Source organism: Azolla caroliniana, unplaced genomic scaffold (genome assembly GCF_043228905.1).
Source record: "Azolla caroliniana isolate FFs.n. ecotype wild unplaced genomic scaffold, voAzoCaro1.0.p SCAF_2, whole genome shotgun sequence".
Lineage (NCBI taxonomy): Eukaryota > Viridiplantae > Streptophyta > Polypodiopsida > Salviniales > Salviniaceae > Azolla > Azolla caroliniana.
Genome location: NW_028230437.1, coordinates 20,708,350 through 20,724,504, shown reverse-complemented (window position 1 = coordinate 20,724,504; position 16,155 = coordinate 20,708,350).

The window sequence follows — 16,155 nt, the reverse complement described above, 5'->3', positions numbered from 1 at the left end:
TTTTAGTTTGGTCTATTCAAGAATTTTGTACCATAATGTTTAAGATAAACACACATGCATATGAGAAGTCATTCATACCTTTAGTTGGAATTCAAACCATGATTTTTGGGCCCATATCACAACCACTCCATGATATTAGATTAGACGGGTATGTTGTATCAAATGCCTATTGGTTATGTGAAGCTCACAATGGACATGCGGAATCCTTACAATGATATAACATCATCCTATTCATCATAAAAGGAGGGGTCGAGCAAAAGAGGGGCGTGAACACTAAGTTTTTTTTTTCTAACTTTGTACTTAAAGTTGTTCGTCTTATCAATCAAGGTGCAGAAAATAGATATTTTGGCTTGGTTGACAAATTTATATATGCCTTATTTAATGGTGTATGGTGATAGTAAGAGAGTGCACCATGTCTAATAAACAAGACACACAATATGTTTGACTTTTCAAATCCATCATTATAATTTGATTGCAATTAATATTCTTCAGGCTGAAATTGTTGTCAATTGATGCTCAACTCTACATTCCAAAGCAATTTTCTCATTCTACACTATTGAAGCGAGAATTGACATAATATAGAAACAATTGAATAATAATTGTTGACTTTGATGCACATGAGTTTTGGCATGAGGAAAAACAAACCCTCAACAATCCTTACTCAAAACTGCACGCCCATAGTAATGCTTCTTAACAATTTTCACCAAATTAAACTTCTCAAACCTCTCATTACCTATTTCTCTATAGAAAGCAAAAAGTGTTGAGCTCCGAGCAAACCAATCATATTTTACAATAATATAACATGCTTTAGTGATGATTCTCGAAAGTGAGGTTGAGATGACTAAATTGGACATTAGGTTTCCACTTCAAAACTCTTAAACTTTTCTATGTGCTCAATTATTCCACATCTTCATTCTCCCTCTTTGTTTTAAAAACTTGATATTCAAGTATTGATAAACTTGGAACTTATTTTGGTGAAAACATTGATAAAATTGTTGTTGGTCAACTTTGGCAATTAGAGAGCTTAATAGTTTTGAAGAAGTTCTTTAAGATGGTTTTAATGTCCTTATTATCTTGCTCATGGAGTCGGAGTCAACTACTTGTAAACACCAAATGTGCTGTGCCATGGGTTGCTTAGAGAGATATATATTTATGAGATTGCATACATATATCATGTCTACACAATTAATAAATGTTTATAAGTATAGCTAATGATCTTGAGGTGTAAACATTGTGAACCGTGTGCATCAAGAGGTACATAGAACCAAACTCTAAAAACTAGGGGGCATAATGAAAAACTATGTTTTACCAACTGAAATTATTCAAAAAATGTATGATGAAGTCCATCACATTCTTTAAAACAGTCAAACTTTATGATGGGCCTCCTTTGTTTGGTTGGTGCCATGGTCCATGAATTCCATCCATTGGGATATATATTGTATGTCAATACATAGATATTTATGTATATACAAATCATTGCACATTATAGTATGTTGCTTCAAGAAAATAGCTTAACAACCCAATGCAAAAGTGACAAAATTTTCGTTGAGAAAACCAGAGGAAATTGTTTTTTCATGTTTGAAATGCAAGTACGATGAGGTGAGGACCAAATAATATTGTTTAAAAACTAGAAGGAATCGGGACAAGCAACTATCAGTTAACCAAAAGGTTTTTCCATAATTTAATGTTATTGACATCTAGAAAGGAAGTCAAATTTTGCGTAAGGATAAAGTGAGGCGTGCGCCGTGAAGCATAATAAGGATTTGATTGGTTATGAGTCATGACATACTTGGGTGAGGTAATGTGGAGGCGGAGCAAAAGAAAGTTTTTCTCCCTTCATGTCATCTATATTAAGATAGTAGTGAAACTAAATGAAAATAGGTATACATCACATAGGACAAAATACCTTGACTTTTGATGAGAAACATAGAATATGGCTACTAGATTTGGAGGAGAAACTAAGCCACACATATGAATGAAGTGAGCCCCTAGATAGTCCAATGAGCATAAATGAAATACATGCTACTTTGGTTACATTACCGAAAGCTTTGTTTGCTTTTTTCAAAGAAAACAACCCATCATTGTCACCAAGTAGGATCAAAAGTATCATGCACATTTTATCGTGATTCTCATATGCCACAATTACTCATCCATAAATTGATAATGTCAAGATAGGTTCCTAAAGGTTTGTTTTCTTTTATCATTGTATGTGTGGTCTTCTGGTTTTATTCTTCATTCTAAAATTTGTGTGCTTGGGCAGAACTAATGGGGGTTCTATACCAAGAGGTGTATAATCTAGGAAAGAGGATTGTATAAGCAAAAAATCTGAACAATATTTAGAGATTAAGAAAGTTAATAAACAATGGAAATATGTACTAAAGGGATTAGATGTAGTGTCAGAATGGTTTTGAGTACAAAATACAATTGTAAGATATCTTATAACCCAATAAGGATGTTGTTTCAAATAGATGAATTATGTGGAAACCCAAGTAGAAACAAATTGATCATAGGATCAATTAATAGAACCCTAATAATCCTTAGATTATGAAAAAACCCCTTGTAACACTTAGAATAGCTCTTATTTATACTTTATGAAATCGTGAGTTAGTGTTCCTTTTTCTTTCTCCGTAGCTTTTTCCTTATTTGGCTCAAGAGTCTATTACAAATATTACACTTGCTACATGGCATTCACAATGCATGCATATGTTTTTATTTGTTTATCCCATCTTTTGTTTAGTGTGCACATGTGCCCGTCTAAGTCAATCTTCTTCGAATGAAAATCATTTGTTCATGATTGTCGTTTATGTGTTAATGGCTACACAACAACTGCAAATACCCTTGTGATATCACACCATTTTTTGTCATAGTTATATCCACACCACTGCATCCATATGACTTAGCTCACATTCTCTTCGACGTGAGATGAAGCATTGGGCATATGTAAGGAGAGTCATTGACTATACATATTTTGCCCTAAACAAGTTCACAAGTTCCATCATTACAATGCTCCATGTTTAATAACATTCAAGTTTGCTTTACATGCATTATCATTATGGTCCTATTCATACACATACTCTCTCACAATCACAATATGCAATCTGAATGGCAATGCTCATTAATAAAATTCTTCAACAAGGAGAGTTGTGCCTCAATTCCACACATATTACACGAAAATATTTCACATGTGGTTCTATAGACTTTGTTTGACAAATGAGGACGATAATAATATTGATCAATCAATTCATCTATTTCTATATATATTTATGTCTTTTTCATATTGGGCTTGTACCATAATGGTGAGTGTAAAGATTTATGTGCGGAAGCTAAACATAACACAACCAACTCAACTAGACAACAAGAGAGAAAAATACAGATAAAACAATGGAGAAACACACAGAACGCGGGGGAGACAGGGAGAGCAGAAGACTAGAAACTCAAATTCAAAATAATATGCTCTATACATAGAAGTGTGCTCAGAGAGCACTTTCATACAAACCCTGACAGTGGGCTGACACGAGTGCAATTAGTACTTTAATGCTCATGAATGAGCTTGACACTAACTCGGCCCATAATATTCCTATTCACTAGTATAGGAATATAGGCTCCTAACGCTATAACTACCTACTAAACTAGAAGCATAGGCCTCTAACGGCATGTTGGCTCCCTGCGGATCCTGCTCTCCGATCCGGCTCTCGGCTTATTCAGCTGATTTGGCCCATGTTGAGCTTCCTTCTTAACAGTGAGCCATAGTTTTATCAACGCTTGTTTCCATTCAAAATCTTACTTCTTGCTCTACTTTAGGTAATGACATTAATGTCTCACTACTTGCTTGCATATAGTAAGGGCGTCACTCTCTTTCATTACATTATTGTATTACTGCTAGCACTTTTGCTTTGCTTTCTATCTTGAGGTGCTTTGTAATGTCTAAATTTAATTTTGTTAGCAAAAATGCTTTCAACCATTGGGACATTCATTCTAATAAGTGTTGAATACTTGGCTACTTTGTTATTTGTTTTCTTCCTGTTGATACTTTTTTGCTTGTTTGTTGAAAACTCCCATCTATTCCCAAGATACTGGTGGGCAACCACATGTTGTAAACATTCCTTCGAGGTTTTCATCTCAATTTGAAGTTTCCCACTTTCAATACATTCATGTTAAAATAAAGTGTGGTTGTAGACACAAGTTTGCGGCACATTAAGTCCATGCGCTGAATCACACTTTGTTATTAAATGCTAGTGGAAATTAAAGTGTTAACCTTACCATGTGTAATGGGAAAGGATATCCTTCTGTCAAGTCAACGTCTTCTTTTCAAGCACATTGATAGTTATGCACTCCCACATGGTTTTTTGTTATGACTTTTATATGGATTGCAATCAGAGCACGTTTCACTTTGTAATGCAAATATTTGAGTTGCTTAATTGTATTCACGGTTTTTACTTGTGGATCAAGATGATTCTTTTAAGGGTTTACGACCAATTTCCCACCAGGGTTGACTTCATCTATTTTCTCTTTTTTAAAATTCAAGTGCAATGGAAATGTGTTTGGCATGATGAGGATGCATACTTTTGTTAGCATCCTTCCAAGAATATTTCCTTCAAACAATACCTATGTTACATGTATACAAGTTTTATGAAATTAAACATAATTGTCATTTCTTTAGCGGGATACTATGTTAGCGGGATACTTTTGTTGTAAATAGTAGGGTGGGGAATCAGGATTATGTTGTTTTGATTATGGCTGATCTTTGCTGTACTTCTTTTGCTAACTAATGGGAAATAGTGTTTTTTTGGATTTTTATTTTTTTTTGTCATTTTTTTAATGTATCTGTGACATTACAGTGGAGATCATGTATTCAATCTCTTAAGGTTTCTCTTGGGCACATATTCCAACATGTACACACTATTCTATGCAAGTATGCATGACACATAATGCAAGTAGAATTTTTTTTTGGGTGTAAGAGCACCCACCTCTATCAATATATAAAATATTTTTCTTATAGGTTGTTAAATTACATAAAAAGCATAAGCTTGGTTTTCCATAGTCTATATTGTCACAAAACTATTTTCAATCCATATAAGGTACATATTAGATAACTATGTATAGTTGAAAGGTAAAATCAAAATAATTTTTTGTTCGTTATATAGCTTTAGGAGCTCATTTAAAAAACATAAGCATCTAGTATTGGTTTTTCTCGAATCTTCAAAGTTCTCAAGAACAACTTCAAACTCAATGATTTGAGACGTCGATATAGCTAGATAAAACAAAAGGTTGGGAAGGCTCTAGTTGATATGACATTCATTAAGATCATATGCATCATTCCTTGAAAATTGTAACAATATGTTATCACTTTGCTTGCTATCCAACATTACCCATGCCAATAAGAATATGAAAGTATATGTTAAGATCTTAAGAATTGGTAATATTTATATTATGGATGAAGAAATTTGGGGTGAAAGTTTTCTTAGGTACTCACTAGTTGATATGACATTCATTAAGATCATATGTATGATACTTTGAAAATTGTAACAATATGTTATCATTTTGCTATCCAACATTACCCATGCCAATAAGAATATGAAAGTATATGTTAAGATCTTATGAATTGGTAATATTTATATTATGGATGAAGAAATTTGGAGTGAAAGTTTCTTAGGTACTCACTTTTAATTGTGTTGCATTGTCAACCATGGAGTTCTACCAAGCAACCATACAACTTTTCACTTTATGAAACAACATAAAAACATTGTTATCCTCACCTTTTGTGTTTTGCAATTGTGACCGTGTCGACTCAAGGTGAGTAACACCAAGTGCATGTCCTAATCTTAGCCAAAGTTATACCTCCTCATAGAGGTCATGTGTGGATCTAGAATTTTTCTACCCTATTATCAACAACATGGGTAGGAACAAACAATAATTGTTCCTAAGATAATAACGAACATATTAATCATTAGGACAAACCCTTGTAGCATCTTTGAGAATGATGAATAACTAACACTAGAAACCACTTATTGGTAAAAAAACAGAGCAAGCAAAACTCTGTTAATTAAGTTAAACAAGATTAATACAAGTGATTGATGAAAATGTTAGTAAAGCACTTACTTTTAATCGTGTGTGTGTTAGAGAGAGAGAGAGATTATTATATTCTCAAGTGGTCAATTATGACTCATGAGACCACAAATATAACGTTATCATGTGAAAGTGAGTATTGCAAATGACAGTGCAACCTATAATATAAGCGAAATTCGTGCAAGGATGAGGTTGGATTAATGGTGTGGGGAAAGCATAGTTGAGTGTGAGCAAAGGCAAAGCATTATATTAAAGTGTGATACTCAAACTTTCAAACTTTTTTAGGGCAAAACCTAAATGTCTTGTCTCACATGGAAATGAGTGTGAATTAAGCATAGTTGTTATAATGCACATTTTATGTTTAGAATACTTTGACATATTTAACACGTATTCTACATTTTAAAACCACCATTTCAAAACGTTCCTAAGTATGTAATGTATTCTACATATTTAGTGTATTTAATAGGTATATTAGTTTCCTAAAAATAAAAATAAAAATGGTCGAAGAACAATGGTTAAGTGCAACACAAATATAAGTACTTAAAGTACATATGCTACACGTATTCTACATATTTTCTCTTTAGAATACATATTCAATGGATTTAAAAAAAGGTTGAAAACTTTTAAAATACTTCGCATACATTACCTAAATATTTATAACTATGGAAAAAAATAATATAGAAGCAATCATTTGGATGGTAGATAATGGGATTGGCTCTCGCATGTATCGTTATATGTTGTTTCCTTGTTTCACACATTCATTCCATCTATGATTTGAGGAAACTTCAAGACCAAGGTATTTAAAGCTTTTCATAGTTTCTATTAGGTCTTTATTGTACATAATGCACAATTTACCTTTATTAATTTTGGCTCATCACAAGCATAAACTATAGAGTGGAAAGTGAGGGCAGAGAGAGAGAGAGAGAGAGAGAGAGAGAGAGAGAGAGATTTTATTATGGACTTTGGATGTCACATATGAGCTATGAGATAAAAATATAATGTTGTCATGTAATCCAAGGGAAAGTGAGTAGTGATTCTCAATGTTGAAGAACTTTACAAATGAATGATACAATTGAGAGTGCACATTGTTACTCAAAAGGAAAATTCGTGCAAGGATTGGGTTGGGTTGAAGATACATGGAAAACTTACTCAAATGTAATTAACGACAAAGCATTGTATCAAAGTGTGATCAATGCCAAACTCCTAAACTTGTTTACGAAACATAGTTGAGAGAGAGAGAGCGAAAGAGAGAGAAAGATATTACTTGTGCCGTCACAGTTATTATGTTAGCCTAGAAAGCAGAGATTGTTTCTTTGTTTCGTTTGGGGGTCAAAGAGGTGGGAGATATAGTTGAGGCTCCATCTCAAAGAATTTTGGAGTTTGTTGTAGTGCAACACTTATTACGCATCTCGCCTAATTTTATGGGTTTATCTAACAACAACTACAAAATATTGCATTGGTGCAAGGTCCTTTACCTTTACAAATAGAAGAGTAATTGTGGATTGATTGGTGTTTATAGCATCAAACATCATCTTACAAGTGACTACTAATCTTTTGTATCATTGCTCTGTTGAATCTCCTCAATGGAAATCGTTTTCCTATGTTTGAGGTATTGGGCATAATTGGGATACATATGTGCAGTGCTTTTGCATTTGATGGTAGGTATAGAGTCAAAGCATATCTACGAAAGTTGAAGGGAGTACTAATGTGACAATTTTCTTTATTGGAGCAAGTGGAAATTCTTTCTTCAGTGGAGTGTTCATCTTGCCTATTGGCAATTTGACATGTTCCATTACCCATATAGCTAGTGGGTGACCATACTCCATTGTGACACCCATTGTAAGTAGCGTTTTTCACACACAATTATTTAAATAAATACAATTGTGTGTTTCCATCGATCGAGAGAGAGAGAGAGATAGGTTTGGTTGAAGCTGTGTGGAAAGAAAAGTCAAATGTGATCAAACAGGATAAAAAGGCGCCTCATAGAAAACCTAAACTTGTAGTTAAAAGTGGGTTCTAGAATATATTGATTTGCATTTCCAAACTTGTTTAAGGCATAGTGTGCATAGTCGATTATTCTCATCACTTGTGCCCTAATAGCTCATTTGTTACATGCATAACCAAAACCTATCTCATGATCAATTATGGTGAAATATTTGATAATGGGATAGGTTTTGCACGTAACACTATCTCACACCGTAGTGTGCGTAGTTGACTACTCTCATCACTTGTGCCCTAATTACTTGTCTGCCACGTGCATAATCCAAACTTATCTCATGATCAATTATGGTTAAATAATTAATCATTAGGTAAGTTTTGCATGTAACACTATCTCACATTGTAGTGAGTGTGAGCTAAATTGCATAGAAGAAAAGGTTACGATGATAGACAACGGGATGGGCTTTAACATATATTGACGTGTGTGGTTTCCCCTTTCAGTGAAGAATATGATTTTGTAGTTAGGTGCAACATAAGTAGTATAATGTGTGAAGCATGAGCCTCCACATTTTTACCATGTCATGATACATTTTCATTGCAAAAAGGCCTCACTCTTAGAGGAGTCTATTGATACATCATGAAGCAAGTATGTTGTTGCATCCCATCTTAAAAACCAAAATCCCATGTATCTTGCATGCAACCGGAGCACAAAATTATGTTATTACGTGTCTTTTGGATCTTTTTGCTTGCTTCTCATGCCTAAAATGTTAAGGGGTGAAGATATTACTTACATTACCATGGTGGCCTTACAAAACTCATTATTGCCACTTGAGAACCACAAATGCACATTATTGGTGGTGAGTTTCATAGATCAAGTGTGTCCAACGGTAATGAAAGGATAGAACAACCTTGGATTAACTATTATCTCAAAACTCTTATTTAACAAGCAATGGGTAAGATTGTCACATCTAAGATGTGACTCGAACCTTTAACCTATAACACACCCAATATGTAATATTAGATAAACCATTTGGAAACCCTTAAATTATATATAAATTGTATATGGTTAATATTATATAGTCTAGCATATAGAATATTCTAGTCTTTATTATATTCTAGAAATGTTCTATGGTATATTCTAGAGATATTTCTTAGGTATATTCTAGAGATATTCAATCTCAGAACTTGTATAAATATGTGTGTTCACCTAGATTATAATCAAGGTGAACAACACCAGCTATAGAGTCTTTCAATTAATCAACTCATCCCTTTCATTATCTTCTACTCTCTTGTGTATATTTTCTACTCGTGACAAAGTTGGTGTTAGAACCAAGACAAGATGGGAATAGAAAGACTAAGAGAAATAGTGATGATAAAAGGGATAGATGAGATACTAGTGAATAGAGCTTGTGGGAGAAAAATGATAGTTAAAGGAAATAAGTGAGATAGTGGTAGACAGATGGATAAAGAGAGACAGAGTAATGATTGAAGGAAATATGTACTAAGATAAAGAGATACAAGAGACTCGAGAGAGCTTACTTGGAGAACTTGAAATTGATGTTGAACTAGAATGGTGCGAAAAGAGTGAGGGGGCTTCATATATAGTGTGGAGCATTGAAGGTTTTTCTAGAATGTTCTAGGAAGTTCTAGAATGTTTCAAGAAGTTCTAGTAACGTTTTAGGAAGTTCTAGAATGTTCTAGGATTTTACTGATTATTATATTATATTACAATATAATAAATATATAGCATATGTACGCATATGTCACAAGTTCGAACCTTGCTATCACATGGTGGCCACATTTAGAGAATAAGAACTTATTGGTCAGGGTTTTATTTGATGTTGAACAAGAAGTCCAACAAGGCTAGTTGTGTTTATTGAAGCATTTATGTTGAAGAAAGGTGGCCTCCTATGTTATCCTTGAAGTGGTGCTACCTCAAGTGCACTTCTTACCTTGTGAAGTTCTCCCACATCGAGGTTGTGTTTGGAGATTTAGATTGGCATTAACAGTCTGCAACGATTCAGTTTGAATTGAACCGGACCACGAAATCACGGCTTAATAACTTAACGGTTTAAGTGGATAGAAACCACGGTTTAAATAGTTTAGCGGTTTTTTATTTCTTTAAAAAAAAAAAAAAAACAAACTTATCATTTGAAGCCTTGTTCTCACATTTTAGGAAAATCTTTAAATTTTAAAATAATGAAATATTTAACGGTTTAGATTTTTTTAAACGTTTCGGTTTAACGGTTTCGTGGTTCAGTTCGGTTCGATTCAAGTTTCAAAAATTTTAAATGGTTCGGTTTTGACAATCTCAAACTGAACCGAACCGTTGCCGATTGTTAGTTGGCATCTAGCTTATTGGGGATGAGTTTGGTAAGAACAATGTCAACCATCCTTAAGCATGTTGCAAACGTGTCGATTACTTCAACGTACTAAATCCTAAGGACGTTAATCAAGAGACTTAATAAAGTAAGTTAAAAAATAAAATGGAAAAATACATCATGTTTATGTTAGCTAAGCTAATTCACACTTATATATGTGAAAATAAGCTTTATAAGCTCCGGGTCAACACACGTTATCTCTAGAAAAAGGAACTCACCCCCACACACTCAAAGCTTCCCTCATGTATTTTTAGTGAAGGTGTGACTAGTTCCTCTTAAATGTTTAAAACATGGATCAACCACTACTTTCATTCTTTGACAACTATCTTTCAACAAGGAAGTAGCCACATGCATCACCGTCCTACCTATTGTTTTGTATTTCATATTTACTTTGACCTCATTTCTCACAACACTTTGCTTGTATATCGATGACGGTGTGCATTGTGACATAGTTGACCAAAATCACCCTAATTCTTGAAAGATTCGGTGCAACGATATTCTTTTGTTCCCAAAGATGATGTTTTTCCTTTCCCCATCAAAATATCTACAGAAAGATGTTGTGAAGTGCATGTTGCATGTGGGAGAACAAACATTAGGCCTCTATTTGTGGTGATGATCAAGGAACAAAAAGATTTCCCCATCAAAATATTTACAAAAAGATGTTGTGAAGTGCACGTTGCATGTGTGAGAACAAACATTAGGTCTCTATTTGTAGGTGATGATCAAGGAACAAAAAGATTATTTTCATTTAATTACATCTTACACCCGCAAATTTTGGGATAGATTACAAAAACTTCACCAATAGACCACAACATATAATTAAATCATTAATGAATGACCTTTACATTGGATTAGATTAATTTAAACCAATGTAAGGTATAAGTTATAACAAATATACAAATGAAAATTCTCACAATTTTTTAGACAATTCGAAGGACGATAGACGAACAACAGGAGGAGCTCATCGGGAAGCTGCACGAACAACAGGAGGAGCTCGTCGGGAGACTGCACGAACAACAGCTCGAAGGGATGGCGGTCATGACAACAGTGATGACAACAAAGGGGGCATCAACCAATGTCTCAGAACCATCGGAGGCTGCACGAACTGCAGCTCGAAACCCTCTTGCCAACAAGGGGACGCAGGTATGTGAGGATCAAACCTCTAATGCTTATGATGATGATCTGGAACAGGGGATAGAGGGGATGAATAGGCTAGGTGATAACTCAATGCAAGTTATGGGAGCCTTCGTTCTCTCCTCGGAAGAAGAATGCATCATGGAGAGTGAAATCATAAGACTTAGACAGGAATCATTTGTGGTGAAAGTGGTGGGTAGTCGACCGAATCGCCTGTTGTTGCATGATTGGTTGCAAAGTTGCCTGCAAGAAAACCTTGGAAGAATGAAGGACTTCACATTTATGGGAAAGGGGTTTTACCATGTTACTGTGATGCCTGAAATGAATATATGCAAAATTATCGAGAGCAGTCCGTTGACATGGCACAATGCAAGAGCATATGTATTCAAATGGGATGTCGACTTCGACATGTGTAAAGCAAATGCTTGTGTAGGAAATCCAATAGTAATAACGACCTTTTTCCCTTGTTTACCTAAGTAATGGGAGTCCTTTCTCCCAACCATTGGGAAGAGTATGGGAGGGCAATGTTTGGAAAAAACATTTGCAGAGAGAGTAAGTGAAACGCCGAGGATGAAACTAATTGTCTCTGATGTAAAGGCCTTACCACAAACAATGGTGCTAAGCAGCAAACTAATGCCTGACCATGTACAACCAGTGGAATATGCCGGACTTCCAGGGCAATGCTTTGTATGTAGACAAATGGGGCATATGGCCCGAGAATTCCCTAAAGGTAAGGAGATCATGCATCGTAGAAATGGGAAGCATGGATGGAAAAGCCCAACAAGTTTGACACAACAGAAAAATATGAGAACAAACCATGCAATGCGGATGAATGAAGATGGATGGAAGTATATGAACAATAAAGGAAAACAAAAAATTATGCTCGGACAAGAATGGCTTCCACTTAGCAACAAATATGAATTCTTAACCTTAGAGGACAATGAAAACATAGCTAATGACAAGGAAGCAAGATCAAAGTCACATACAGAGAGCAACTTTGTGAATGTTATTAATGATATGCAGACATTGCAGCAGGAAGACAATGTGTTAGTGTTTGAAACTAATCAGATGCATCAAGAATGTATGAAATAAGAAATCAAAACGATATAAGCCCCTTGAAAGAACAAGATAAGTCGCTAGTGACAACCCAACATATTAAGGGGATAGCAAAAATGAAAAGGCACATGCGTGCTAGAAAAGAGGAAGAGAATGGGATGGAGAAAAATAAAGGTATGCATAAATGGTCAAGAGTGAAATGGAATCCTCAATACAAAGTGACCCCCCTATCAAATACTGGGCAACAAATCAAATTGAAACTGACAGGCAGAAAGTAGTTCAAGGAAATGTGTGGGGTTGAGATGAAGAAGGAAAACATGCGTAGAATCAATATCTATAGTAATTGTGAGGACGAAGATCAAATCGTTGGATTGTCCTATATGCTGGTTGCGGGAAATAAGGAGCTCCACAACAGAGAAGAAGCACTCGGATGGTTGGAACAACAAATGGGTGCTCATGTAGATTCAACATATGGTACCGCAATAAGTGTGAAAATGAAAAGATGCCATGATATGGAGCTCGGGCAAGGTGAATGAGCAAGGCATATGCTATATAAATGTGAAATTTAGGAAGTTGCCTCGAATGATCACAGAATTCATGGTATACCACCTTGAAATGGTGACACTAGAAGAGGATAATCTCCAAGATATGATCTTAGGGAACCTAGTGGAAGCTGAAAATGCATTGGCTGGGCCACTAAAGAGGTATATGCTGAAATGAATCTTAGCTTGCTAACATGGAATATACAAGGAATTGGTGGTAGCCAATTCCACATGAAGAAGAATGTATTAGCTACTGAAATTCAGCGATGCACTGAGGCAATAGTGCCTGATGTTATCATGGTGCAAGAGCATCATCTAGATGGGGATAAGATTGAAAAAATTGGAAACATTTGCCCTAGGAGTTGGACCAATACATGGTCGGCAGCTATGGGGGACAGACAAATTCATGGGGGAGTACTCATAGCAATGAAAGCTAAGTATAATGCAACATTCACAGGCAGAGGATGTTTAGTAGAGGGTCGGGCTGTCTATATAAGGATAAAACATAGATGTTGAGAGACAAGCTCAACATCGGCCGGATCGGCTGAGCAAGCCGAGGACCGGATCAGTTGGGATCGGATCGGTTGGGACCGGATCGGTTAGGCTGGACCGGTGCGTAAAACGGATGCGTAAACTGGTACGCAGACCGGTGTGTAGGAAGGCCGTTTCGGTGCGTAAACCGAAAGGCCGTTAGAGAGATATTCCTCGTAAGGAATAGTTTTGGGAGTAAGAGTCGAGGCTCATTTATGAGCAATCAAGTACTGTCAGTACTTGTGTCAGCCCATTGTCAGGGCGTGTATAAAAGGTGCTCACTGAGCACGATGTATGTATAGAGTGTTAGTTTTTTGAATTTTCTGTCTCTCTCTGTCTCTCATGTGCATACTGTGCAAACCTAAGCTTTCCATTAAACATGCGTTTTCTGTTGTTCGGTTTCCTATATTGCTTCCGCACATAATCTTTCACATGGTATCAGAGCGCGAGGGTTGAGAACCTCTGCAGCCAACTTTGCTTAAAGAAAAACCAACGAAGAAGAAAAAGAAAACCGATGGACAGAGGAATGGCTAGCTCGCTTCCGACAGAGAAGCTCGACAGAACCAACTACACATCTTGGTCCTACAAGATGCACCAGTACCTGCTTGGGCACGATTACTGGAGCTATGTCGAAGGAGCGAATGACACGGCACCCGAATCGACACACAAAGACTTCCCGACGTGGGAACAATCGGCGAGCAGAGTGTTGTACTGTTTCGCGTCTTGTGTGGGTGAACATCTATTAAGGTACGTTTGGAATGCAAAAACGCCAAAGGCTGCGTGGGAAAATCTGAAGAAGATCTTTGCCGCGAGCACCACAGCCAGGAAGCTTCAGCTCCAACAGGAGTTGAGCAACCTATGACAACGCGATTTGTTGGTGGCTGACTATACCTCAATGATCAAGGACATCTGCGACTCCTTAGCTTCCATTGATGTGAACATCGAGGAAAACGAGATGGTCCAAGTCTGTCTCGGGGGTTTGGCGTCAAAGTTCGAAGCGTTCTGAACTGCTGTGTGTACATGGGAGAATACACCGTCGTTTTTCGACTTACAATCGATGCTCCTTATAGAGGAGAACCACGCGGGTGCGTGGACAAGCACGCATGCCGACAACAAGATGCTGTACACGGAGGGAGATAGGCCCTGTGGTCGCGGTGGACGAGGCGAGTCAGTACACAATGGAGGCGGCCGACGGGATCAAGGAAGAAGGCACCGAAGTGACGCCGACAACAATTCCGGACCCTTCGGAAACAGGGGGAGTCAAGGCAACGAGAACCGGCAAGGGAAATCCGCCGCGGAATGCTGGTACTATGGTAAGAAAGGACACATGGAGAGCGAGTGCTGGAAAAAGCGCGTCGAGTCAGAGAGGACTGGCTCCGGATCAAGTTCCGGACAGACCAACAAAGGAAATCGGCAACGATCGCATTACGCCGAAGGATGTGGAGAAGCCGGAAAAGGGTCAGTCTTCGTGACGAGACACGAAGCAAACTCAATGAAGCAGAGCACCCCAAAATCGGATGAGGTGTGGTACGTCGACTCCGGCGCGTCAAATCACATGACAAGCCATAAGGAGTGGTTCTTGTACCTAGAAAAACCAATGCAACCGGGAGTTGTCGCAACCGGAGACGACACTCCGCATCCGATCGTGAATGTCGGTGAAGTTCCCCTGAGCCATGTCGGGCAGAAATGGAAACTCATGAACGTGCTACACGTCCCAACAATCACGAAGAACTTGGTGTTGGTCGGATAGGTCGTCGACCAAGGGATGGAGGTCCGGTTTACACACCTCGGGTGCTTCATTGAGGAAGAAGGCCGTGTTATTGCGCAAGGGCATAGAGATGGGAGGATGTTCATCCTCAACTCTATTGACGGTGGCACCGCAATGTTTGCAAAGGGACAAAAAGTCGAGTCGAACATCGACTTATGGCACAAGCGGATAGGCCACGTCAACTACCAGCAGCTTCAAGACCTGCAATCGAAACAAGTGGTGTTCGGATTGCCCAAATTTAGTGGCCGGAAGGCAAAAATTTGTGAAGCCTGCCAGCTTGGGAAGCAACACCGACTTCCTTTCCCCAATGAGCGTAACCGGAGTCGGAACAAGCTCAACTTGATACACTTCGATGTGTGGGGGCCGACAAAAAATATTAGTCTTGGCGGGAGCCGATATTTCGTCTCCTTCATCGACGACTACACATAGCACACGTGGCACACGTGGATCTACCTCATTGAGAGGAAGAGCGAAGTCTTCGACTGTTTCCGGGACCTCAAAGGGTTCGTGGAAACGGAAACAGGAAGAAAGATCAGGTGTCTGCGGTTGGATGGCGGAAAGGAATACTTTTCCGGTCAATTCAACGGTTATCTACAACAGATGGGAATTCGGCACGAATTCAGTTGTAGATACACGCCGGAGCAAAATGGCGTGGCCGAGAGGAAAAATCGGTCGGTTGTGGAAGCGGCACGGGCAATGCTGGAGGAGAAGAGCTTGCCCAAGTTCTACTAGGCCGAGG